Below are 27,928 nucleotides of genomic sequence, written 5' to 3'. Positions count from 1 at the left end.
GCTTTAAATGTATATGTAATTTGGAATCTATAAAGGCTGTCTGATTTACAGTACCCTAGCAAAGAGTCTCCTAAACGATTTTATACAAAAATGTGCACCAAATAAGTTACAGGAGGCATAATATAATTTAATGCACCAGTCCAATGAGAGAAATTAATCTGCACATAAAGTAATACAGAAACAATCTCTCAGTACGTTATAATGGGCAATGTCATTCATGCTGATTCCATCACAAGTGATATATAGTGTTGAAAATACATGCATGCGCTCCCTCTGACTTCACACTTAAGACAGCAGTGAATAAGTATTACTTAGTTAGGCACTCTGTTTGCCTGGTCAGGACTAGGGTGGCAATTTCAAATCTATTCCTGCTAAGGTATTAGTTACAAAATGGGATTAAGAACAAGCAGTGCTTCTAGAACCTGGCTATATAAAACCATGGGTTCCCAAGCACCAATCTACCCACTAGACACCAGAGAAGGATAGGTAGGAGCGAGTGGCTCCCCAGCAGGGGAATGGCAGGAGTTGCGCCCGACCCACACCCAAAAAAATCTTACTGTCATCTGGGGCCAGAAAACTCATTACAGCCAGGGAAATCTGAAATATGTAAAAACAAAGAGGTGAGAGCAGCCAGTCCAGGCATCTAGCCTGGCCCCACCCCTTAAGGGGCAGAGCAAGTATTGCTGCCCCCCCTGGGGGAACATATTGAGTTTTAACCCGAATCTACTCCCAGCATAGGGGGGTGGCGGGTGGGGGGGAGGCCCTGTAGAAATCGGGGATTATTTAAAACTGGTTTGAGGTGTTACGCCTAGTTATATCCGGCTTTACCCCCACCACTCCATCCCTAAAAAAAGAACAGTCTTTCTGCCTACTAATACCCCCCTCCCACCACCAAAACTAGGATTCTATCGGGCATAGCTTTGACTTATTGACTGGCAGACAGGGGGTTACATCTCTGTTTCCTCACACTTGCCAAAATGAGTGGCCTAACCAAACCTGGCATTTCAGAAATCTAGCGACTCGGGTGAATCCCAATTGGTGTTGCTTGCTTCAATCACACTATGGGTTCTTACCCAGAATACCCTGCAAACTTTAAACTTGGACTAACATCATGCATGTTCCTCACATTTCTGTGAGAATAAGTTCTGGAATCTGCAGAGATCTACAAAATGTCTACCTTCCAGCATTCCCACACTTCTAATACAACTGGAATCACACTTGTGTGGCTTCAAAAACATACATTTAGCAAATATGTTTGGAAAAGGTAACATGGCTTTGCCAGTACCCAATGATTAAAGCAGTCCTATGAAAACGAACAGGTGTAGCAATGGTGTTGAGAATTTTAGACCGTTCTGCTCTATTAATTGTAATAGGTGGGTGGCATCTTGTGAGGAGAAAACAGAATATAAAAAGAGTAACAACAAATATTATGGTTAATTATTTGCCATTAGTTAAGAGGTTCAGAAAGAAGCTTTTCTCCTTATGCCCATCATCAGAGGGATCAGTGGCTGACTATCTTTAAAACTCTAGCTGGTGAACAGGTTGAAAAGTCCTTGCGTTCCAGCTGCTCTGTAGATCATTCTTCAGCCAATTAACTGAAAGAAGTGACTGAGTCTTGTACCTCTGAAAAGCTTTTTTCATTGAACTGTCAAGGTTCCTGCTGAGATTAAGAAAGCAATCTAACCATTGCTTGAATAAAATCAAGCAAATTATTTTAATTATTGGATAGTATCACTCTTGTCAGGAGCAAAACTTATTGAAGACTACCTGCTAACACTTGGGAAGTTTTGACAAAGGTGTTGAGTTTTTTTGAGTACCACCCAGCCCAAGGACTTTATCAGTACTTATTGAGGATGTTGACGATTCTCACATGGTTTGGATGAGGATAACCTTGATTTTGTTTGATCTGTTGTGATACAATGTTGTCTATCAGATTGAAAGGTGTACATTAGTGACTTTAGCTCAAGAATGTAATTTATACCAGGAATATGTCAAGCGATCTCTCTACCTTGTTTCAGTTAGCTTTCTGTCCATCGACGTGTGGTTCCTGCAGTTAGGCAAAACTAAAGTTTTCTGTCAATCTTGTCCATCTAAATGAAACCTACGTCTCCCATTGATCAGTGTATCATTTCAGAGTTAATACTGTGTTGCGCCATTTCCACCTCATTGTGAATTGCAGCTTATCTTAATTAATCCATACTTCAGTTATTTCTGTCAACGTGATAGTAGCTGTAAAAATTGTGTTTTTCGTCTTCTATGTGTAGATGTCTGTTGACTCTGTTGCCAGAATTGGTAGGATGTTTACTTACTTTCAGTGCAGAATATAATTTGAATATTTTGTAATGCTGGCTGTTCTTCATTGTTGTATACATTTTTCCTATTACAAATACATTAGGGGGTCTATCCCATACCACAATCTACATCCTCCCCTTAGTTTATTAAGCTGGTTTACTTTCAAGGATTCCCACTTTTTATCAGTGAAAATGCTATAAACCTGTTATGTAATTTCGAATTATATTCCTTTTATTCATGCATTATTTTCCTTTTCTAATAGATATTGCATTCATTTATTGCAGCGTCAGCAGCCTTTTGCTATGTCTGCTTACCTTGAAATGTTGGCAACCAACGATTCACCCAAGGGGAAGTATGTTCACTAATTAAAGAATTCCTACTTGCGTAACTTTTAGCCCTACTGTAAAGATTATTTTGAATTTAATAAATCTAATAAATCCCTTGTGCTAATGTGGTCATTTAGCTGTATCACAGGCTTTAGTGAGGAGGATGCTACATTTAGGTCGATTGTTGGATTTTTGGTAGCTGGTTCTTTGCTGACGAATCGGGTGTTTGACAAGTTGGTCAAATTTTGCCTAGTCTTCAGTGTTGCCATTTATGACCATTGGGTCTTCCTGCAATTTCTCCAGCAAAAGCCCACAACTTTGGTTCTCTAGGGTGCCTAGGGGGGTATGTGACCCTAGTTTTTCCTTTACGATATCTTCGACTAAAGCCCTCCTCTGATCGATTGTCACCATAGAAGATGTAAATTGCTTAGTAAGCTCCAGTTGGGCATCAAGTTTTGAGAATTGCGTTGTGTTCGCATTTGCAATTGTATCCAATGTTTTGCACTTAACCTTCATAATGCGCAATATTGCTGATTAAGGCCTTGTTTTGTGAATTGACCGCCTGTCTCGTCGCTTGCACACATTTTTTGTTGTTTTGTCGAGCAAGTCAAGCTGTCAGACGTTATCCATTCGGGAATCAACCCTGTTACTTCCTGAGTTGTCTAGTGCAGGAAGCTCCACATTGAGTGAAATATGTGTATCCAGGTACTATGCATGTAGAATATAACATTTGTGTTCGGCTATTGGAATTTGAAACAATGGCGTTAAAGATGGGGCTGCTTTTATAGATAGTTGTGGCTCATCGTTCATAGATGTTAAGGGAGAGATTGAGCAAGCAGGTTTAACTTGTTCTCAGGTTTGCAGAGCGAGAGGCTTTGCAGCTCCTGCAATTTTTTGTAATGGATCCTAGGGATTCCCAGGACTTAGATCTCTTTTTGTCAGAACCAAAATTAAAGTTAAAATAGGAAGACGTTCCTGGAAGGAGTCCGAAGAGTGCCTGGTCTGGTGCTGCTTTTTCTGTTACTTTATTTGGTGCCTTTGGTTCTGCTGAAGATGAAAACAATATAGGCTGCAGCACTTCACGGGCACCATCGACTACATGAGCATTTAGTGATTTCATGGCACTGAGTTGCTCAGACAGAAATTCAGATGATAGACCTTGTTGACCTTTGCAAGATTTGGGATGAAGTGATATTGCTAATGTCATTTGTTATAGTGTTTATGGTATTAAGTTGGGCAGGGCTCCTGATGGTAATTGAAGGTTGAATCGTTGCTTGAGATTTTAGTAGCAATTTGTGGAAACCTTTTATACTTGGCTTTTTAGGAAGAGGGGATGTTTACCCTATTCTTTGTGTAGTCTGCACTGGCCTCGGTGACTTCGGCCTGGTAGTGTCCTCTAGCGTAATCGTGACCAACTCTTGTTTCTTCGAATTTGGGGTAGTTTGCGTGGATGGTGGCATCAATCCCGAGTTTTTATGGTATGTACTCTCTAAGCACGCTATGTAACATGCATCCAAGTTTTTAAAAACCTCAAGGCTTAAAGGGCAGGTATTTGGACACCCTTGGTCAGCCTAGGCCTTTTTCGCCTTTAATTTCCACCACATTCTTACACTACTCCTTGAGTAAATAAGATGTAGTGGTGATAGTGGCATGAAGGCCTCGTCTTGTGTTATCATGGGAATATTGTAAGTATCCTCACCTCTGCATTTTTAATAATTTATTTTTGCTTGATTTGCCATGGCTTTTGTTTTGCTCGTTTACTTATTGCACTTGTTGCGCTCGCACTTGCTTTTGCTCTGTCGTTCTTTTGTTTGATAGAGAGCGCAAATCAAGATGTTCAGGTTGAGCTTTTTTTTTTTTTTAAACTTTATTTTTCGTATTAAAACATACAATCTCGTTACTCCCCCCTCCCCCCAACATCAGTGAAAAGCAGTACAGATAGGTCCAATCAAAACACATATACTTATGTAGTGCTTCAGAGTGAGACAGGTCACAGTCTATATCGTGTGAGAATCCGGCCCAGCCCAGCTCAGTGCAATACAGGAGTAGCCTCGCCGTCATCCCCTCCCCCTCAGAGGGTAGCGGGAAATACAACTCTCCACTTGTTCCCTCCTACTCACTCTGTGACAACTGCCCCTTCACCGCCAATCCTTCCATACACAGAACTCGCCACGCCAGAAGGTCCTCCTGCAATTTTTCATTCCTCCTAGAACACTGCATATGTGTTTCTTTCGCCAGCGTCCATTCCCGCACATCCCTGAGCCATGTGTCAAGCTCGGGGGCTTTCCGCCCCATCCAGGTAATCGCGACCCTACGCCTAGCCAAAACTAGCATTAACTGCAGCAATTTATAGGATAATTTCAGTTTCCTCGGCTTGGGAACCAGGGCCAACAGGCAGTGTAGGTCGGCTGGACCCGGAGGCCAGTGGCGGCTGCGACGCGGCTTACCCCCCCAATCCAGAACCTCTCCACCAGCGGGCAATCCCAGGCCAAGTGCACGAATCCTGCCCCTGCTGTGCCGCACCGAGGGCAGTTGTCCCCCCTGCCCGTTCCAAATCGACTCAGCGACTTCGGGGTAAGATAGGTGCGGTGCATAAAGTTAAAATGGGTGAGCTTGAATCGCGCGTTACAGGATACTCGCCTCGTCAAGTCTCCGATTCGCGTTTGTTGCCCTTGATCTAATGGCTCTCCCAAGTCCGCTTCCCAGGCCGCCCACGCCGGAGGCTCCGGAGGAGCGAAGTCGCGTTTCATTGCCGCATATAGCAACACAATCAATCTGCGGCCCCGGCCGCACGTCAGCATTACATGAAGGGTCTGAGTCATCGGAGGTATCTCCGGGCACTGTGGCCAGACCGATCGCACCACCGCACGCAGTCCCTGATAATGTAGATATTGTCCCACTCTAAGGCCATAAAATTCCTCTGCTTGTTCAAAGGACAGAAAGGTTTCCGAGGGGTACAGATCTGCCAGCACTTCACAACCCCCCTCTTTCCAGTCCCGGTAGGACATCTGGCGTTCCAGTTCCACCATGGGGACCAGTGTAAGGATCGCGGATGTTCTGCAGGAGCGTCTGGAGTCGTGAAGATGAGTCCACAGCCGTCCCCCGTGTTTTCCCCGACTCTATCAAACTCTAGAGTGCGGAGAACCCACTGGGGAAAACAGGGAAACAAAACAAGGATAGGTGGGGGGATCCAGTAGGTCTTGATAGGTGATGTCGTCAGGAGGAACAACAGGAGCGTAAGAGATCTCCACAAGGCAAAACAAGTAGGTCTCCCAGCTGTAATACAAAGGTGGTTAGTGGTATACCTCTGTATCTCCCTCCCTGTGTCCCTTACTTCTGTATGTCCCCAACACCTACCGGTATATCGTCGGATGCCAAATATAAATCTGTATGAACCAGCAGGTGTGTTCTAAGTAGTAGTTCCTTAGGGTGCAGCTGCAGGGAATAAGTATACCAAGATTATACTCCTGGGAAGATAGAGTATTCCTTTACTACCTGAGTAAGGTGGGGAAGATCAAGTACCTGGCTTAATATTTAGACGAGCAGGAAACCTAACCCCCCTGCTCAATGGTCCTCGCAATATAGCACCACCGGATTCCTGATAGCTGCTCAGGATGATGAAGGGGATGGATATAATGGTGATGGGAGAAAAGGATACAGGGGGCGTGACAACCGGACAAAGGAAAAGACTCCAACTGAACCAAACTTGGAGTACCTTAACAGCAGGCGAAACTATATTCAATAATATTCAAGTATAACACATGGATCAGCGTGGCGATAGACAGAAGACACCACGCCAGGCAGCGCTAGGAATGGAGAAAAGCGCTCCGTCAAAGTCAGACTACCTCTCAGCACAAAGAGACGCGAGACAGGAAACCCCTGGACCTCCAAACACCCAGCAGACCTTACTTGGATGACGATGCCACAACCAGGAGAAACCCTCGCGAATATCCTGAAGAGAGAGGACACCTTCCACTCTCCGTAACAACAGGATCCAAACGCTACAACCACCGGCGCCGAGGAACGTCCCCGACTCGAGACAGGAAACCGGAACTAACACCACAGGAAGTCAGGCAACAGCACTTGTGACGGAAATGGGGCTCAATGCAAGAACGCTCTTTGCCCCTTATATACTTGCCACCTGTAGGGGTTGAATCGCGAGGCATGACAGCCAGTATCCAGATTCGTAAGTTCGAGGCATGTGGGCTGCTGAATTCATATCTGTGCATAGATCGCCGCCTAGTGTTTGGTCCGGATGATTGCACATTGTTGTCTTGGAAGAGTCTTCGAAGTATCACGAGATAGGTGGCTCCTCCCCTGGACTACAGTGCGCATGGGCATCCCCTCCATCCTTAGATTGTTTTTTTCCGCCATTGGGTTCGGATGTCCTAATCTTAGCTCTTAGAGTATTTAGGCCTTCATTCGTCGGTATTGTTTTCGTTCGACTCAGAGTAGTTTCATCGAAGTTAGCCATTTGCCCTTCGACGTCCGAGGCCCGATCAAGATCGACGATGGAATCAAAAACATCGAATAGCCCCTTCAAGCGTTGCCCTCTTTGCAACGCTAAGTATGCTCGCTTCGACGTGCACCCGGTGTGCAACAAGTGCCTCTCTCCAAACCACGACGAAGCCACCTGCATGGCGTGCTCCAGGTTTCGTTCGAAAATGACCCTTCGCATTCGTCGAGCAGCTCGGCTCGAGGCGCAGAAAGCGGCGCCGCACCCGGACAACATCTTCGGGACCGAAGATGAGGAGGTCGTGGACCTTGAAGTTCAGGGAGAGATGTCGGATCCGGCGTCGGAGCGTGATTCCGACTACGATGCCGAAGACGAACATATACTAAATGAAGAGGAGGATGAAGTCGTCGTACAGGTAGGAGACGACGAGGAGGCCCTTGGGGCCGAGGAGGATGGTTCAGAACATGAGCTAGGCCCTCAGGTCGCAACACGGCCGACGGAGGCACTCGATAAGGCTCAGGTCGCGGGATCGCCACAAGGCCTTACCCAAGACCATTCCTCTCGTTCTTCCGCCCCGCATAAACGCCCGGCGTCGAACTATCCTAAAGAGCCATCGGTATCCAAAGCGCCATCACTCGATCAACGAGAATCGAAACTGAAGGCAACGGCACCGAAATCGAAACCGAAAGTAAAAGATTCTCTCCACGGCGACAAGGCCTCGAAGCCATATTCAATTTGGCACCCCAGAAACTCAGCCATTCTCGCCCACACACTCTGATACGGATGCTGGAGATGATGGTGATGCTGAGGGCACTTATCCTGTGGATACTGACCCTGAGGACCAAAACCAACCTTGGATGGACAATACGGATGCAGGGGACACACATACTGCTCCGGACACACAGGCATATGTGGCAAAGACATCTCCTACAGAGGACACTGCTGCCTTCAATGCCTTAATTGAAAGTGCTGCCAACAATCATGACGTACAGCTCCACACTGATCCTATTGAGGACGACTTTCTGATGGATACCTTCTCTACTTCAGAAAGATCTGTGAAAACTCTGCCCATGCTGAAGGGGGTCCTAAAACAGGCTAATGACATTTTTAAGGAGACCACTAGGGCAAGAGTCCTTAACCCTAGAATTGAAAAAAAATATAGGCCAGCTCCAGTGGACCCTGCCTACATAAAAGGACAGTTGCCTTTAGACTCATTGGTGGTTTCCAATGCTCGGAAGAGAGCCAACTCACAGACAACGGGTGATGCTCCTCCCCCAGACAAGGAGTCTAAGGTCTTGGAAACATCAGGAAAGAGGGTTGCTGCACAGGCAGCTAACATCTGGAGAATTGCCAACACTCAGGCATTTCTCGCTAGATACGACAGGGCGCATTATGATACCCTAGAGACACTGCTGCAGCACCTCCCAGATCAGTATAAAGAAGGAGCGGAGACACTTATTAGAGAAGGGAAGCTCATTAGTAACGCTTGCATTAAATGCGCTCTTGACGCAGCTGACACTGCAGCTAGGGCTATCAACACCAGTGTCATGTTAAGAAGGCATGCTTGGTTGAGAATCTCAGGATTCAAACCAGAGATACAAACACCTATCCTCAACCAACCGGTCAACCCTAACTCCCTCTTTGGCCCCGAGGTTGACACCACCCTAGATAAACTCAAGAAAGATACAGAGACTGCAAAGTCTATGGGGGCTCTGCAATCCCAGCAGTTTCGGAGTGGGTCCTTTCGTCGCTCTAGCAACAGAGGACCATCTAAAACACAGAACTCCCAACAGTCGCAGTACACTAAAGGAGGTACACAGCCCACCTATAACAAGAATAGTAGAGGTGGATACCGTGGAAACAACGTCAAGGGCAGAGGCCGAGGAAACAACAGCTCCAGGTCCTCCGCCACCAACAAACAGTGACGCCTTGTCACTGCCCCCCGACCACGTAACACCTGTCGGGGGGAGACTACAGAGGTTCCTGCCAGTCTGGGAATCCATTACTACAGACAGGTGGGTGAGAGAAATTGTCCAGTACGGTTATTGTCTGGAGTTCACATCCACTCCACCCAACATACCACCCAGACACCGTCATATGTCCGCAGAGCACTTGCACCTATTCCAACAGGAGGTTCTCAGTATGCTCCAAAAAGGAGCCATAGAACTCGTGCCCGCAAAGGAACGAGGTTCAGGGGTGTACTCACTGTATTTTCTGATCCCCAAAAAGGATGGATCTCTCAGACCCATACTAGATCTAACACCTCTAAACCGTTACATTCTGTCAGAGCATTTTCACATGCTCACTCTGCAACAAGTGCTACCGTTGCTCAGTCAGGGAGACTTTCTCGCAACATTAGACCTCAAAGATGCGTATTTCCATATACCCATACACCCCTCACACAGAAAGTATCTCAGGTTCACTGTTCTCAATCAGCATTACCAGTTCAAAGTCCTCCCTTTCGGGGTAACGACGGCACCCAGAGTGTTCACCAAGTGCATGGCTACAGTGGCGGCACACTTAAGGAGACAGCACATACATGTCTATCCTTATCTGGACGACTGGCTTATCCAGGGAAAGTCGGCCCAGCATTGTGCCAGCCACATGTCCCATACCATTCACCTTCTTCACAGCCTGGGCTTCTCACTGAATTATCCAAAGTCCCACCTTCAACCCAACCACGTACAGCAGTACCTAGGCGCAACCATAGACACTCTGGCAGCCACGGCACAACCAAATTCAGTGAGGATCAACAGCATTCAGTTGCTCATAAAGAAATTCAGACCTCAACACTCACTCCCAGCAAGAGTGTTTATGCAGTTGATAGGCATGATGGCCTCCTGCATCTTCATAGTCCCACACGCAAGATTACATATGCGCCTGCTTCAGGAGTACTTGGCACGTCAGTGGAATCAGGCCCACGGACAGTTAAAAGACCTAGTGGTGGTGAGCGGTCGGGCATACAACTCTCTGCATTGGTGGAATCCACAAAACCTTTGCAAGGGCCGACCGTTCCAGGAGCCTGTTCCACAAATCATACTGACAGCGGACGCGTCTCTCCAGGGATGGGGAGCTCACGTACTCAATTACACAGTGCAGGGACTATGGTCGACACAGCAACGGAGGATGCACATCAACCTTTTGGAACTAATGGCGATCTTCCTTGCAATGAAAGCTTTCAAGATACACTTGTGCAACAAGGTCGTGTTGATCCGAACGGACAACATGACCGCCATGTACTACATACAGAAGCAGGGAGGAACACACTCGCCACAGTTTTCTCATCTGGCTCAGAGCATGTGGAAATGGGCCATTCAGAGGAACATGTTCCTCATGGCGGAACACCTCCCGGGCAAGGACAACCAGATGGCGGATCTGCTTAGCAGACACAGCCACCAAATGCACGAGTGGGAGCTACATCCATCAGTACTCCAACCGTACTTCCGACAGTGGGGTCATCCAGAGATAGACCTATTCGCCACAAAAGAAAACGCAAAATGCCAAAACTTTGCCGCCAGGTTCCCACATCCACAGTCGCAAGGCAATGCAATATGGATGAACTGGTCCGGCAAATTTGCGTACGCTTTTCCCCCAGCACCATTAATACCGCTGGTGGCACGCAAGCTCAAGCAACACTTGATGACACTCATCCTGGTTGCTCCAACGTGGGCACGCCAGCCATGGTACACCACTTTTCTGGAACTCTCCGTGGTACCGCATCAACGACTACGGCTCACACCCACTCTTTTAACGCAGAGCCGTGGCGAGATTCAGCACCCAGATCCGCAACAGCTGAACCTGGCGATCTGGCTCCTGAGATCCTAGAATTTGGCTACCTAAACTTGCCTCCAGACTGTATGAATATCATCAAGGAGGCTAGGAGACCCACTACCAGAGCATGCTATGCGGCCAAGTGGAAGAGATTTGTCATGTATTGTAAAAATAATAACATAAATCCACTGGATGCGTCAACCCAGAACATTATCTGTTATTTATTACACTTATACAGATGCAATCTAGCATACAATTCCATCCGTATACATTTAACCGCATTGGCAGCTTACCTTCAGAACAGGCAGCACCTCTCACTCTTCAAAGTGCCTGCCATCAAAGCTTTCCTGGAGGGCCTCAAACGTGTCATTCCCCCTAGACACCCCCCGTCACCAGTCTGGAACCTAAATGTGGTCCTCACCAGACTGATGGGACCACCTTTTGAACCTCCCCACTCCTGTGAGATTCAATTTCTAACCTGGAAAGTAGCTTTCCTCGTTGCCATTACTTCCCTAAGACGAGTTAGTGAACTTCAGGCCCTCACCATTCAGGAGCCATTTATACAGGTTCATGCAAACAGGGTCGTGCTATGCACCAACCCTACTTTCATGCCCAAGGTAATTTTGCAGTTCCATACGAACCAATCTATAGAACTACCAGTGTTTTATCCTAATCCCGAGAATGTAGCGGAGAGAATGCTCCACACCGTTGATATCAAAAGAGCTCTCATGTACTATATTGATAGAACAAAAACTTTCAGGAAGACAAAACAACTGTTTGTTGCCTTTTCCCCACAGCACAAGGGCAACCCCATTTCCAAAGCAGGGATAGCTAGGTGGATCGTTAAATGTATACAGATTTGCTATGAAAAAGCTAAGTGCACACTAACGATTCCTCCGAGAGCCCACTCCACTCGAAAGTTGGGTGCCTCCATGGCTTTCTTGGGAAATATTCCCTTAGAGGAGATATGTAGAGCAGCCACATGGTCCACTATACATACCTTTACCAAACACTACTGTGTAGATGTACACTCAAGACAGCAGGCTGCTGTAGGCCAGGCTGTTCTCAAAACTCTTTTTCAGACTGCTGCAGCTGGCACGGGCAGCCGCCGCTAAAAGGAGGGACTGCTATATAATCTATGCACAGATATAAATTCAGCAGCCCACATGCCTCGAACTGATTATGCTACTTACCAGTATGCATCTGTTCTTGGCATGTAGGGCTGCTGACATTCATATCGCCCACCCTCATCCCCGGCGCCTGTGGCAGCTGTAGCATTCACTAATTTCTGGTTAGCATGGTCATCATTCACTGTATTACACTCCATCTCTGCCACAATGGCGAAAAACAATCTAAGGATGGAGGGGATGCCCATGCGCACTGTAGTCCAGGGGAGGAGCCACCTATCTCGTGATACTTCGAAGACTCTTCCAGGACAACAATGTGCAATTATCTGGACCCAACACTAGGCGGCGATCTATGCACAGATATGAATGTCAGCAGTCCTACATGCCAAGAATAGATGCATACTGGTAAGTAGCATAATCAATCCCGATGGAAGGGCGCCACACCCAAGACCCGTTCGATAAAACGCTGCCATACCTGTGCTGTATGTTTCACCACGTAGGGCAACGCAGCGTCCGCTCCCGACCCCCTCATCAAAGCCAATTGAAGTTCCTTCGCTGTGGCCCTTCCCGCCAACTACCTCGTCTCCCACGCATCTGTGTCTGCAAACCATCTGGCTGCTGGGAGAAGCTGCGCTGCATAAAAATATAAGTCGAAGCGTTGGGCCTCCAATCCCCCTCCGCAAAGGAGCGGACGAACGTCCGGAGGGCCACCCTACTGCGTCCCCCCGCCCAAAGCAGGGACGTCAGCAGCGAATTGAGGGTCCGGAAGACCCTAGGAGGGAGAGGGCACAGCGTATTCTGGAGGACGTACAATGTCCTCGGCAGCATTACCATCTTAGCTACAGCTAAGCGTCCCATTAGGGAAAGCGGCAGGGCGTTCCATAACGTCACAGACTGCCGAAGTGAAGCAATCACCCGGTCTATGTTCCGTGCGAACGCCAATCCCTCCGTGGCTGCCACTTGAATACCTAAATACCGGAAACTTGTTCGTTCCCAGCGCAACCCAAGCACCGGCAGGTCCTCGCAGGGCACTGCATCAAAGCCCGAAAGCGGGAGGATAAGAGATTTACTACGGTTGATTCTCAGGCCCGACGCGTCCCCAAAACGGTCCAGGTGGTGCAGCAAGATTGGAAGCGCCTCTGTCGGTGCTCTCAGATAAAACAAGGCATCATCTGCATAGAGCGATATTACATTTCGCGTATCCCCCACCTGGATTCCCCATTGCTCCATTTCCGCCCGGATCGTAACTGCGAACGGCTCAATTGCAAGCGCGAAAAGTAGCGGCGAGAGGGGGCATCCCTGTCTCGTGCCCTGTCCCAGCCGCCACTCACCCGATACCGCGGCAGCCAGGCGCACCCTCGCCCTCTGAGCGCTGTATAAAATCTGTATCCACCGGCGAAATTTGGGCCCTAAGCCCACCCTCCGAAGGACCTCCTGCAAGTATGCCCAATCCACGGTATCAAACGCCTTGGCCAGATCAATAGAGACCAATACCGTCCGTTCTTCCCTACCACTCATTTCATGCTGAATATGGTTCAGGCGTCTGAGATTCATTGCCGTATTCCTCCCCGGGATGAATCCACATTGGTCCTGTTGCACTAAATGCCCCATATGTGGAGCCAGCCTAGTGGCCAACAATTTCGTTAGTACTTTGACGTCCGTATTCAACATGGTGATCGGGCGGTAGGACGATGGATCATACTTATCTCCCCCTGGTTTGAGGATCATACAAATTTCTCCTTGGGCCATGGTCTGTGGGAGGTCACCCCTCTCCAACGTCTCATGAAATACTTGCAACAGAAGCGGGGCCAACTCATCCTGGAACTCTTGGTAGAACTCCGAGGGGAAACCATCACTGCCGGGCGATTTAGCACGCGGCAAGCTGGCCAGCGCTCCGCGGACCTCTGCCAATGACAAGCCCTCCTCCAATCCTTCCCGATCCGAGTCCGCCAGGGTCAGCAAACTCAGCCCTTGGAGGTATGGCAAGTATTGGGCCTCTGAGATATCTGGGGCCGCCTCGTACACCTGCCGCAAATGAGTCTGGAGTACCCCCAGTATCTCCTGTTCCGAGTACACCACTCGGCCGGTAGAATCCCGCAGGGCCACGATACGCTCGGGGGTCTGCTCTCTCCGCAGGATCCATGCCAACAGCCACCCCGATTTATCCCCCTCTCTATGGAGGCGCTGCCTATATTGTCCCAGAGTGAATTTGTCCAATCTAACTAAGGTGTCCTGCACCCTTGCCCGCGCCTCCCCTTCCTCCCGCTGTTGCGCCACATTGGGGTCCCCCACCATCTGAATCTGTCGGAGAAACTCCTCCTCTTTTTGTAGATCCCGGAGAAGCTGTTTCCGGACCCCGTAGGTGAGCCCCATACATGCACCCCTCACCACCGCCTTCAGGGCTTCCCATTTTGTGGCCACCGCAATGTCTCCTGTTCCCCAATTGAGGTCCACATAGTCCCCTATGGCTGCCGCCACACTGGCCCTCCCCACCTGGTCCCGGAGGAGGTCCGCCGGAAGCCTCCAAGTACGAAGATGGACCACCGGAGGTCCCCACTGGACCACGCACGCCACTGGCAAGTGATCCGATAAAAAGCGAGCCAGGTGTGTGACCTCCACTGACATACCCCGCCTCTCATCCGCCACCAAAACCCGATCCAGCCAACTATAGGTGTTGTGCGTGGGAGAGAAGCAGGTGAACACCCTCTGTGTGGGGTTCTTTTGGCGCCAAACATCCACCACCCCTAAGTTTTCCATCACGTTTTTGAGTTGGTCAGTCATCAGGTTGAGCTTTGAGTGGTCGGCATTGGTCATTAGACGTCAGGCCGGATGGCCGGCAGAAAGGAGAATTGCTGAAGTTGATGGTATATGGAGCCTGCACAGCCTGTAGGTGCTAGAGTACCTAACAGGACTAAAGTGCTGCATAGCTGGAGGGTTGGAGTTGACTGCCACACCGTGTGCAAGCCGCTCCGGCACAGTGGGGGCGGTAATGCAACCTAGTGCACCAGGGGTAAGCAACTCTCCACCCCCCCTCCCCCCCCCCCCCCCTCTTTCACGGCCCACCTCAGATGCGGTTGTGCCTCTCACCTCTGGGTCCTGGAGTCTTGAGCCTGGAGCTTGATGGATGAGGAAGGCAAGGAGGCAGGGGCCAGTCAAGAACCAGCTGACGAGCCTTGGGGCATTATCCCAACTCCTGCCGCCCCCACCCTCCTGCTCGTGCCGCCACCAATGTGGGACACTCTGCAACCATCACTCAGCAGCCGCCCCTGCCTTCCCAGATTTCACCGCTAATGGAACAGATATAGCTTACAGGAGGTAGAACTGACAGCTGGCGGCCAGGTACCGTGTAAGGTGAGCATCCGGGCCAAACCGGGCCAGGCAAATTAATGTGAAGGGCCAAAGGAGATCGCAGGCAGAAGGAAGCAAGCTTCCAATGCACGTGTGACATCAGCACACATGGCACACAGTAGAGAGACTCTACTCTACGTTTTGCATTAGTGTCAAAGGTAGTCAACATACACAGTTAATGTTTTAAAACCTGCCAAAGCAGTTTGTCCCACAGCGTGACAGATATTTAAACATAAGAGATTGTTTCTTAGACCAAGCATATTCTTCTAGTCATTTCCTCTTTAGAGGAAGAACATGCTTAGCTTCAAACGTTACAGCATTCCTCCATGCACTCTCTTAGCCACATGGTGTTCCCTTTCTTGTAAAGACCCAAAGGCCAGACTTCAGTTTATGCCCGACTGTTAAGTTAGCCTGACAACCTTTGACCCAGATGCAGCATGTTCTTATCTTTTGAGGGACTTGTGAAAGTGTCAAATCATCCAGACAATGACCTTGCTAGACCATAGATGAAATAAGTCTGAGTCAAGTTCCCTGTTAATTTTCTAAAGGTCAGACAGTGTATATTCTAAATAATGTAGTCTGAATTGACATTCATTTGTCATTCTGGTTTATTCTGGTTATGTCCTGAATTAAGTAGACATTGCCCAATATAGGGTAAAGGTCAGTGACCAATACTATAAAAAGCCCCATGAAGTGGCCACTGATGCAGATAGGTCTTTGACCCAGAGTATTGCATAAACTCCTTCCAAAGATTCTACTAGAGACTGCTGCCAGATTGCTGTTCTGAGAGTTGATGTTGATGAGATGTTGAGCCAATTCAGAGAAGATCTGACCTTACCTGATGTGTATTTTCCTTACGAGGGACCACACACTACTGGCCCTAGTCTAACCAAAGCTTCTTTGCTGTGAACAGGTATGCAGTGTGTTGAATCCTAAGAAAGTCTAGATGCAAGTTTGCTACTCCATGCTCTCAAATTGTAGGGCATAGAAGTACTTGTCTTTAGGGTGTTAGGTTGCTACTGACATTTCAACCATATTATCATCACTGTTGGTGACAAGCATCCGATAGAGACTTCTAGCAGCAGATTCCTTACCTTAGAATGATCCCCAGGCGTCAGACGGGATCAGGAATTCTTTTTCGTGAACAGTACCCCTGCATGCAGGTAGGTGGCATCGTTCGGCTCCACATGGCATCGTTGGCGTCATCCGTGCCGGAAGTGAAGTTTGCGGTGCTTATATAGGCACCACTGTGGCATGCTGATGTCAGTTCTTTTCTTTCCGTGCCAGCCAGTGCAGATCCGGGAAGAGCTACCCCTTAGTCACTTTTTGACAAAGCCTTTTTGAATGTTTTGTCGAAGTCTTTTGGGAGGACCTACCTGTTGGTGTGGCAGAAATGTCATCTAAGAAGGCCGGCTTCATGCCTCGCGGCACCTGGACCCACCCCTTGTTTGCCTATAATGCCTCGAACGAGACCATGACCCGAAGGCCTGCCAAGACTGCTGCGCCATGCATTCAAAGAGCTTGAAGAGCGTGATCTTTCAAGCTCCTGGTGGCTCGATGCCACAACGCTCTAGGTCCCAGTCGACAGGAAGGTCCCGGGACCACTCTTGAGTCCGAGGTCGTCATCCCGCTGCAAGTGGTTCCGGTAAGTCTCTGAACCACAAGTAGGAAAAAGTCAAACCTGGCTCCACGGCTGACCCAGCACCTAGGCCAACTCCGTACCTTCCCGCATTTCTGGGAGCCAGAGAGAACCAAGCTCAAATTAAAGAGTTTTATGAGGCCATTTGCCTCCTATTTGAGTGGCCTGTTCCCTCTGGCACGCCTTCGGGCCTCATGGGCTCGGAAGGGGCCCCTACTGGATCCACACCGGCAGCTCCAGTGCCAGTCGGGTCCCAAATCTTCACAGATGGATCTGGATCAGCGCCTGTCATGCCATGTCGAGCTTTCCCAACGCCAGTTCCAAGGCTGATCCTTCCGCCAGCATCCCCATTCACGGAGCCGGCTCAGACACCAACTGGAGCTATGCCTTCCTGGCTGGGCTTCCAAGCCTTCCTGTGGGCTAGGACTTGGGGAAGAATGGGATGGTCGTTTGACCCTGAGGAATGCCAGCTTTATGACTCCTTGGACTGGTGTGAGGATCTGGATGAAGCCAGCAGAATGGATACTTCTCCAGATATTGACATGCTTTCTCCCCTACCGTGGCTATGGAGGAGGAAGCATCAATCGAAGTGGTGTGGTGTGGAGGGTGGCTGAGGTCCTAGACCTTGGCTTGCCCTCAATGGCAGTCAAGACTAATGTCTTGACGGAAGTGCTTCAGCCAGGAGTGTTCACTTCGGGAACCGCTTCTCCCATTCAACAAAGCACTTACTAATGTCCTGCTTGGGACCTGGTCCAAGCCCAGCACAGGGGCTCATGTGAACCAGAATACTGCACGCCACCACCGCCCCACTGTAGGGGATCCCAAATTTTGTCACGGAAAACCCTACCCTGATGAGCTTGGTAGTCCAAATATCGATTTCCCCCATGTAAATCCTGGCACATTCTGAACCACCCTTCCGGATCCGGAATCCAAGAGACTACACGATTTAGGCAAGACTATGTTTTCTTCTACCAGCATGGCATTGCAGTCAGTAAACACTGCATGCCTTTTGGGCCTCTATTCTCACGCCCAGTAGAGTATGGTTGCACAGATGCTGCCAACAGTCCCGGAGGAGGCTGGACCATTCTCTCCCTGGCTGTTGCCGATGGGAGGGATGCAGCTAAGTTCACCCTTCATTGCAGACTAGATACCACTGACTCTAGGTAGAGCGGTTTTGACTACAGTGGCCCTGCGATGCCATGCCTGGTTGAAGACTACCACTTTTCTGGGGATGTCCGGACATCACTTATGGACATGTCATTTGATGGCTCCCCTTTCTGTGGAGACAAGGCGCATTAGATGAGTGAGGCAGTGCTTTAAGGACAGCAGGGCTACAGCCTGGTCCATGGACCTTTCACTGACCTATTGTTTACATCAATCTGCCTTTCGCTCGTTTTGTGGCCATGGAAGGGCATGCAGTTGTGTCCTTAACCGCCCAGCCGTCGCAGTGCGCAAGCTTTCCAGCCTCTGCGTGGCTGTGGATGCAGCACTTACCAGCATGTCAGTCAGGTGGCCAGCGGTCAGGTCAGTACACCCCCCCCCCCACACTCCCCCAAGCAGCCGTAGCCTCCAAACCCTACTAGTCTGACCATTTACCATAATGGTCACCCAGTGGGTTGCAGGATTTCTACCACCCGCCCCGTTGGCAGTCCATAACATCAGACAGGTGGGTTTTGCAGATTGTCCGAAGAAGCTACTCCCTCCCCTTCTAGACTGTCCCTCCCTCCATGTCACCTACTTACAACAGGCTGACTGAGGACCATCTATCTCTTCTTCGCCAGAAAGTGACGTCTTTTGGTCTATGTAGTCATAGAGTGAGTGCTGATGCGAGAAGTGGGTTGTGGTTGTTATTCCCACTATTTCTGGTGCCCAAGAAGGACATAGCCCTTTGTCCTATCCTAGACCTGCGCTCTTTCCATTCTTCCTCAAGAAGGAGAACTTCATAATGCTCACTCTAGCTCACGTAATTTCTGCCCTGGACACAGGAGACTGGATGGTAGCGTTGGACTTGCAGGACGCATATTTCGACATTCCCATCCTGCCTGCCAACAGGTGTTGCCTGCAGTTCTCGGTGGGCAGTGAGCATTTTTAGTTTGTTATGGCCTCGCAAGCATCCTTGGTATTAGCAAGGTGATTGCAGTGGTTGCCGCTCATCTGAAGAAATCAGGGGTGCCAGCCTTCTCCTATCTCGACTACTGGCGGTTAAATGTGGGTTCGCCCCAGGCTCTCGTCTTCCCCCATCCAGACTATGGCGGACCTTCTGCATTTGTTGGATTTCACTATCAATGTGTCAAACTCATATCTGACTCCTTCTCAGACGCTCCCTTTCATCTGAGCTGTTCTGGATTGGGTGCAGTTTTGGACCTATCCACTCGAACAGTGAGTGCCCGATATTCAGGCTGTTTCAGCCGCTATCCTGAATTTTGGCAAGACTGACTCTGAGGGCTCTGCAGTGGACCCTAAAGTACCAGTGGGTGCAGTATCAGGGTAATCTCTCCGACATGGTCCAGATCTCGGTGGGAACTGTGAAAAATCTACATTGGTGGTTAACGAACCACGATTAGGTCAGCAGCAGACCCCTCTCCGTTCCCCAACCAGATCTGATAGTAGTGACAGATGTCACTTCTTGGATGGGACAGCCATCTGGGAGAGTTGGAGTTCAGAGGACTCTGGTCTGCGATCGAATCCAGACTCCACATCAACCTGTTGGAGCTCCGAGCGATCCATTTTGCATTGAAAGCCTTTCTGCCCTCCATTGAGGAAAGGCTAATGCAGGTGTTCACGCACAACACCTCCGCCATTTGTTACTGCAACAAACAGGGCGGTGTGGGGTCATGGATCCTTTGTCAAGAGGCCCTGCGTCTCTGGACATGCCTTGAGCAGTAGGGCATATCCCTGTTGGTTTAACTCCTGGCAGGTTCTCCGAATGCCAAAGTGGCCCTAGGTTGTTGCCAGCCCTAAACTGTATGCTGACATATATAGTTGGTTTGTCTACTTTGTCTGAAATTGATGTCAGCCTTATGTTATCAAAAGCCTTCTTAGCTGTTCATCAACTCTTTTTTGGTACCTTATTGAATATTTTTTCCAGGGAAATTGCTGGTGAAAAAAGGTTCTTACATGATCCAGAATGGTTCATTCTGCTTGTAAATCTGCCAAAGCGACCCTCAGAGTCGCTGTTAAAGCGGTGTTATGGGCAGATATCAGTGAGGCTCGATACAAGTACAAGAAAACCCAGGAGAAAGCCAAACCTGATTGGGATGAGCAAATTTGGGATGACCTGTTTTGCGCTGCCAAATCAAATGATTGTCGAACATTCTGGTGCTTCATTTCTCACGGGAGCGTGGATGGTAGAAATAGTTTGAGCTACAATATTCAACCAGAAAAATGGGAAGAGCATTTTGCAGAGCTGTGTGCCCCAAGCACTCCATGTCCCCCCTTTGATGCCAATAGTTGCTTTTCCCCTATGCAAACTCGCGGTTGGCCCCCTATTCAGGGGAGTAGTGAGTCCTTCCTTAGTTTAGAAGACACTCATGCTGCAATTTGTCAGTTAAAAATGTCTAGGGCCCTCCGACCTGACCGGATTCTGGGTGATTTGTACAAGTCTGAATTTTCTGTGTGGGCCTCTAACGTATATATTTTAGCTGATGCAGTTGTGTCTGGTGCGGTAATTCCTGACACTTGTAGGGAGACAGACATCTTTTCAATATTTAAGAAGGGTAATGCAGGCAGTCCTTCAAACGATAGTCCTATAAGCTTAATTGACAATTTACACACATTTTTTGCAAGGCAGATACTTGACAAGTTTCTTACTTGGATTGTAGAGAAATAAATGTCATCTCCACTGCAGTCTTTCTTTCATGCCAAAACGAGCACTTCTGACCAGGGTTTTAGATTTACACTCCTATATTGGAAGTGTGCTCTGATCGGTAGGCAAAGGTTATATGTGTCATTTGTTGACCTTTGAGCAACTTTTGACCTTGTACCACACAAGAGGCTCCCCGGGGTGCTAGGTAAAATGGGGACACCTGTCACTTTTAATAATCTTTTAGTTAGGCTTCATGAGGGGCCTTGCACCCAGGTCCACCGAGGCAATAGAGGACACTTAACCATTCGTATTTCTATTGCCCACGACGTTCGACAAGGATGCTTCCTTGCTTCAACGTTATTCATGTCATACATAAATGGATGGTTGAGGAGCTTCAGGCCTTCAAAAATAATTCTCCGTCATTGAATTGCAATAAGGTGCCCATTTTATTTGCAGACTATTCCCTGCTTATTTCAAAGACCCCTATGGGAGTACAGTTGCTCCTGAGTAAATGTGTGGCCTTTTATAAACAGTGAAGCCTTGAATTAAATGGCAACAAACCAAAATGTTCGAGGCATATGAGCTGTAGATCACACACTATACATAGATGGCCATCTGGTGTTGGGCCCGGATGTTTGCACTTTGTTGTTGTCCTGGAAAGTCTTTGGAAGTCACGGGATAGGTGGCTCCTCCTTTGGACAATAGTGCGCATGGGCATCAACTCCATCGTCCGATTGTTTTTTTCCGCCATCGGGCTCGGATGTGTTCATTGCACTCCAATTCGGTGTTGTTACCGATCATCTTTTCGACGCGAAATCCTCACCCATACTTCGGTATTGTTTCGATCGCGTTTCCCTTCGACGCGCATCTCTACCAGATTTCAAATCTTCCATTCCGGTTGTCGACGCAGGCCTTCGGGCCTACCTGCGGCATTGGGCCTTCGGCTCATGGAAAGGACTCATTTTAAAAAGTGTCCTAAATGTGGATCCAAGTTTACAGAAGCAGATCTTTATGAAGTGTGTAACTTCTGCCTTTCACCCGAGCACGAGACCAAAGATTGTCCAGCTTGTGCCTCTTTCCGCTCCAAGAAGACGATTCGGGACCATCGAGCTCGAAGAACAATGGCTCGATCATAGACATCCATTCCCGACAACATCTTCCACGAAGGCATCAATGTATACGAGCAGGAGCAGATCCAACACAGCGCCGTCAGCTCCTCTGAACCCGACGATTCCGACGTCGAACACATCACTCCAGGGCAGCGGGTCGTAAGTACTGACGTCGACCCTTCCCCACCCCCCTTCCCAAAAAGGCTTCAGTCACACCTTCGCCCTAGGACACGGCACAGAAGCCAATACAAAAGCCTTCAGGCCACTCTGGATCGAGGCAGCCTGCCGTCGGTGCCGAAACACCATCCCCGGCACCGAAAAAGAAACCAATGGCTTCCTCCGCGCCAAAGCCTACCTCCACATCGACGCCTTCGGCGCCGAAACCCACTTGCACGGACGCCCCGGCTCCGAAAAAATCCTTGGAACCGAGCAAACACCTGGCTCCAAAAACCTCGGGCTCTCTGCCTTCGGAGCACAGGCCTACGGATCCGAAAAAACCACCAGAACCGAAAAAACTGTCGGTACCGAAACCACTATCTGGATCGAAGAAAATTCCCGATTCAAGGCCTAAAGAACACAAAAAGACTCCAAGTATGTAACTGGCACCCAAAACGTTGGCGCCGAAAGAACACCCGTTTGAGGAGGAACTTTTTTGACCGGATCCTACCGAAAAAACACTTCAAGGAGACCCTAAAACAGGGCAACTCATACTTAGCCCTTCAAAGAAACGGAAAATGGACAAACCTACCCTTGAAAAAGCGACATTGCTACTTCTCCATTGAGGATTCCTTCTCCTCCTCCCCCTCCACACCACTCTCTTATCCCATATTCACCTCCCCCACCATCTTCTCCACCTCCAGATGATAATGACACCTCTGACGACATGGGGGATGATCACCCTTTAGGGGAACCCAGTCCTCCTGGTGCCCCAAAGGATCCATGGGAAGATTATGACACACCAAATGTCCAAAACACACCTCAGGACGACATCTACCCATCTAGGCCATCCCCTCCTGAGGACTCTATAGGGTTCACTTAACTTCTACACAGGGCAGCAGAATACCACGGGATAAACCTACATACAGACCCTATAGAGGAAGATTTCCTCATGGAAACTTTCGAACCATCCCAAAGGTCCAGTGACAGTCTCCCCATGCTAAAAGGGTTACTCAAACACGTTCCCGAGGTGTTTAAGGTTCCAGTAAGGGCCAGAGTCATTAACCCCAGGATAGATAAGAAATACAAAGCTGCCCCATCTGACCCTGTTTATATTTAAGGGCAAATACCCTTAGATTCTTTAGTGGTCTCCAACGCCAGGAAAAGGGCCAATTCACAAACCGCAGAAGATACCCCACCTCCTGATAAAGAATCAAAACTGCTGAACGCATCCGGAAAAAGAACAGCGCCCCAAGCAGCTAACATGTGGAGGATTGCCAACACACAGGCTTTGATCGCAAGATATGATAGGGCACACTTCGACGAGCTAGAGACCCTACTGCAACACCTTCCAGATCAATACAAGACACGAGCTAATGATCTCATCCAGGAAGGCAGGGTCATTACAAATACCTCCATTCAATGTGCTCTCGATGCTGCAGACACAGCATCCCGGGCTATTAACACCAGCGTCCTTTTATGCAGACATGCATGGCTACGCATTTCCGGCTTTAAGCCGGAGGTCCAAACCACTATATTAAATCAACCATTTGATCAAGATCACCTTTTTGGACCCAACACAGTTTCATCTTTAGAAAAGATGAAAAAGGACACAGACCCTGCCAAATCAGTGGGAGCCTTGCAATAGCAAGCTCCCAGAAGTTCTTTTCACTTACAGAGGCGCCTCTAGAGGTTTTTCCACAGAAAACCCCTCCACTTCATACAAGAGTCCAACAAAGACCTCATCTACAAGAGGCTATTACAGAGGAGGCTACAGGGGCAATAACAGTAAGGGTAGAGGCAAAACTACCAACACTCGTACCACCTCCACCCCTAAACAATCACTTTCCTCCACTCCCCCCCGGACCACCCTACTCCGGTCGGGGGAGGATTGCTACAGTTCCTACCTGTCTGGAACTCCATTACCACAGACAGTTGGGTGAGACAAATCATTCAATCCACGGACTCGATAATTCTCGCTTCGGTGCCCACTCTAAGCACGAGTTCACACTATGCAGCTCTGGGCAACAAGCCTGCTTAATCTCCACAACGGCCCCCCGCGGCGGGATGCCTGGCTTTCACCTTGGGGATGCCCAGTACGGGTTATCTTACAGGGAAAAACCAGGACGGGTTCCCAATGCAAGCGCCAAGATGCCCGTAGGGTGATAGTTGCGCTCTATAAGTACCCCAATCAATCAATCAATCAATCAATCCGGTTATTGCCTGGAGCTCACTTCCACTCCCCCGCACATTCCACCCAGACAACTTCCAATGTCCGCAGAACACTTAACGCTTCTAAAACAAGAGGTACTTTCCCTTATACGAAAACATGCCATAGAACCAGTTCCCCTTCATCACCAGAACACAGGGGTCTGCTCCCTGTATATCCTCATTCCAAAGAAGGACGGAACCCTGAGACCCATCTTGGATCTCAGACCATTAAACCTCTACATACAATCACACCATTTCCATATGGTCACTCTTCAGCAGGTCCTCCCGTTACTCAAACAAGGTGACTTCCTTGCCACATTAGATCTCAAGGACGCCTACTTCCACATTCCCATTCACTCTGCTCACAGGGAATACCTTTGGTTTGTGGTAGACTGCCAGCATTACCAGTTCAAAGTCCTCCCGTTCAGAGTCACCAAGGCACCCAGGGTCTTCACAAAATGTCTGGCAGTGGTAGCAGCCCACTTAAGAAGACAACAGATTCACGTCTTCCCATATTTAGATGACTGGCTCATAAAAGCAAAGTCACATATCCAGTGTGTAAATCACACACACGCCACAATACAACTACTTCACGACTTGGGGTTTACCATAAACCTCCCAAAGTCTCATCTCCAACCATCCCACATCCAACAATATCTGGGTGCAACAATAGACACCTCAAAAAGTCTTGCCTATCCCAGTCCAGCCAGGATAGCAAGCATGCACGCTCTTATAGCATGTTCATAGTACCTCATGCTAGACTCCAGATGCGCCCTTTACAGGAATGCTTAGCACGTCCGTGGAACCAAGCTCAAGGTTAACTGACAGATGTGGTGTTGGTGGACGGCCACACACATCGCTGTCTGCACTGGTGGAACACCCAAAACCTTTCCAAAGGGCAACGGTTCATAGAGCCGGTTCCACAGATTGTGCTAACAGCAGATGCATCGCTCACCGGATGGGTAGCTCATCTTCTTCATCACCCCATACAGGGCGCATGGACACCTCAGCAAAGGCTACTTCACATCAATCATTTGGAGTTACTAGCAATCTTTCTGGCATTAAAATCATTCCAGAAACAGATATCAGGCAAAGCTGTCTTAGTCCGCACGGACAATATGACAGTAATGTACTATTTACAAACCGAGGGGGGGACACACTCTCTCCAGCTCTCTCAACTAGCACAGAGCATATGGAGATGGCCCATTCCTCAGAACATTTTCCTATTAGCAAGACATCTCCCAGGAACTCAAAATCACATGGCAGATCTGTTAAGTCGGCAGACAACAGATTCACGAGTGGGAACTTCACCCACAAGTTCTCCAACTGTTCTTCCAAATGTGGGGGCAGCCAGAGCTAGATCTCTTCGCCACATATTACAACACAAAATGCCCAAGCTTCGCCACCAGATATCCACACCCATTATCCAAAGGCAATGCGATATGGATGAATTGGTCAGGCAAATTTGCGTACGCTTTTCCGCTTTTCCGCCTCTCCCACTCATTCCATTAGTGGTACGCAAGCTGCAACAACAGTCGCTCTCGCTGATCCTAGTTGCTCCAACGTGGTCCAGACAACCCTGGTATACAACATTGCTGGAACTATCAGTAGTCCCGCACCAAAAACTACGCCTCTCCCCACAACTCTTAACACAGAACCATGGAGAGATCAGACACCCAGATCCAGCACAGCTAAACCTAGCGATCTGGCTCCTGAGGTCCTAGAGTTTGGTTATCTCAATCTTCCCCCTGATTGCATGAACGTTATCATTGAGGCTAGGCGCCCCACCACTAGAACCTGCTATGCAGCCAAGTGGAAAAGATTTGTTATATACTGTAACAATAACAACATCAACCCTCTAGATGCCTCCACTCAGCACATTATATGTTATCTTCGGAGATGTAATCTAGCATACACATCAATTAGGTTACATCTCGCTGCCATTGCAGCTTACTTACAAAATAGACAGCACCTATCACTGTTCAGGGTGTCCGCCATTAAGGCATTTATAAAAGGCCTCAAAAGAATAATTCCTCCCAGGGTACCTCCTTCCCCAGTGTGGAATCTAAATATCGTCCTCACAAGATGAATGGGTCCTCCATTCGAACCTCTGCATAAATGCGAACTACAATTCCTCACATGGAAAGTCGTTTTCCTTGTGGCCATTACATCTCTTAAGAGTCAGTGAGCTACAGGCACTCACCATTCAAGAACCATTTTTACAACTCCATCATAACAAAGTGGTTCTCAGAACAAATCTCAAATTCCTTCCTAAAGTTCTCTTCCTTCCATCTGAACCAGTCTGTTGAGTTGCCAGTGTTCTTCTCGCAACCACAAACAGTAGCAGAAAGGGCTATTCATACACTGGACGTAAAGAGAGCACTCCTTTACTTATAGACAGAACAAAACCTTTTCGTAAAACAAAACAACTGTTTGTATCCTTCTCACCGCCACATAAAGACAATCCCATATCAAATTCTGGCATTGCAAGGTGAATTATCAAATGTATACTAATTTGCTACCACAAGGCAAAACGAACACTGTCTATTCCCCTTAAATCCCACTCTACCCGAAAGATAGGGGCTTCAATGGCATTTTTAGGGAACATTCCCCTAGATGACATCTGCAAAGCAGCTACACCGCACACATTAACAAAACACTATTGTGTAGATGTGCAGGCAAAACAACTAGCTAGTGTGGGCCAAGCTGTACTTAAAACACTATTACAAACTACTGCAACAGACACTGGTGGTCGCCGCTAAGGAGGAATATTGCTATGCAATCTATGCATAGTGTGTGATCTACAGCTCATATGCCTCGAACGGAAAATGCTACTTACCAGCATGCATCTGTTCTTGGCATGTAGAGCTGTAGATCCACACACGCCCACCCACCTCCCCGGCTACCTTTATCTGTTCCAGTATTATCTTAATTAGATACAACATACATGGACATCTTTCTGTTTCTTACAAAACTCCATAATTTCTCTTCTTGGCAAAAAAACAATCGGATGATGGAGTCGATGCCCATGCGCACTATTGTCCAAAGGAGGAGCCACCTATCCTGTGACTTCCAAAGACTTTCCAGGACAAAAACAAAGTGCAAACATCCGGGCCCAACACCAGATGGCGATCTATGCATAGTGTGTGGATCTACAGCTCTACATGCCAAGAACAGATGCTTACTGGTAAGTAGCATTTTCCTTATGATTTTTGGACCTGGGAAAACCCACAATTGTGTTTTAAAGGTAGATAGCGTGCCTCTCGAGCGAGTTTGTAGCTTTGATCACCTGGAGTCAGAGTTACTGAAAACTTAACTTGGAGCTCTCAAGTTATCAAAAGCTCTTTGCTATTGACCCATATATCCAGTGCTATTTACCACTTCCATAAGCACTCCTATTCACAACCTATTTCCCCTGCTCTTGAGGCCTATTGAGCGAAGTCTCAGAGTGTGGCGCTTTTTGGTGCCGAATTAATGAGTATGTTTACACCTAGAGACTTACTGTCGATGAGAATTCATTTATTAGATCACTTGTCTCAGACCTAGTAACTACGCCTCTTCTAGCAGTTTTATCAGATTTGGCATTAAAGTGCATTGCAGTTCTGGTACATCTGAATCGCTTGACCTACTGGGTGACCACCAGGGCTACCCCTGAGCTTTCAGTGTATACGAGTGCCTTGGCGACCTA

The 27,928-nt window shown here is 48.4% G+C and overlaps 1 protein-coding gene across 5 annotated transcripts in view; it reads left to right on the top strand.

Annotated features, from left to right (window-relative positions):
• Window positions 1-27,928, top strand: part of PTPN4 (protein tyrosine phosphatase non-receptor type 4) — a 1,082,125-nt gene that overhangs the window by 312,216 nt on the left and 741,981 nt on the right. The window lies entirely within an intron of this gene.

The sequence above is a fragment of the Triturus cristatus genome, chromosome 3_1 (assembly GCF_964204655.1).
Source record: "Triturus cristatus chromosome 3_1, aTriCri1.1, whole genome shotgun sequence".
NCBI classification, from domain to species: domain Eukaryota; kingdom Metazoa; phylum Chordata; class Amphibia; order Caudata; family Salamandridae; genus Triturus; species Triturus cristatus.
The sequence above is the reverse complement of the archived record's forward strand: the minus strand, read 5'-3'. Positions and strand labels throughout refer to the sequence as shown.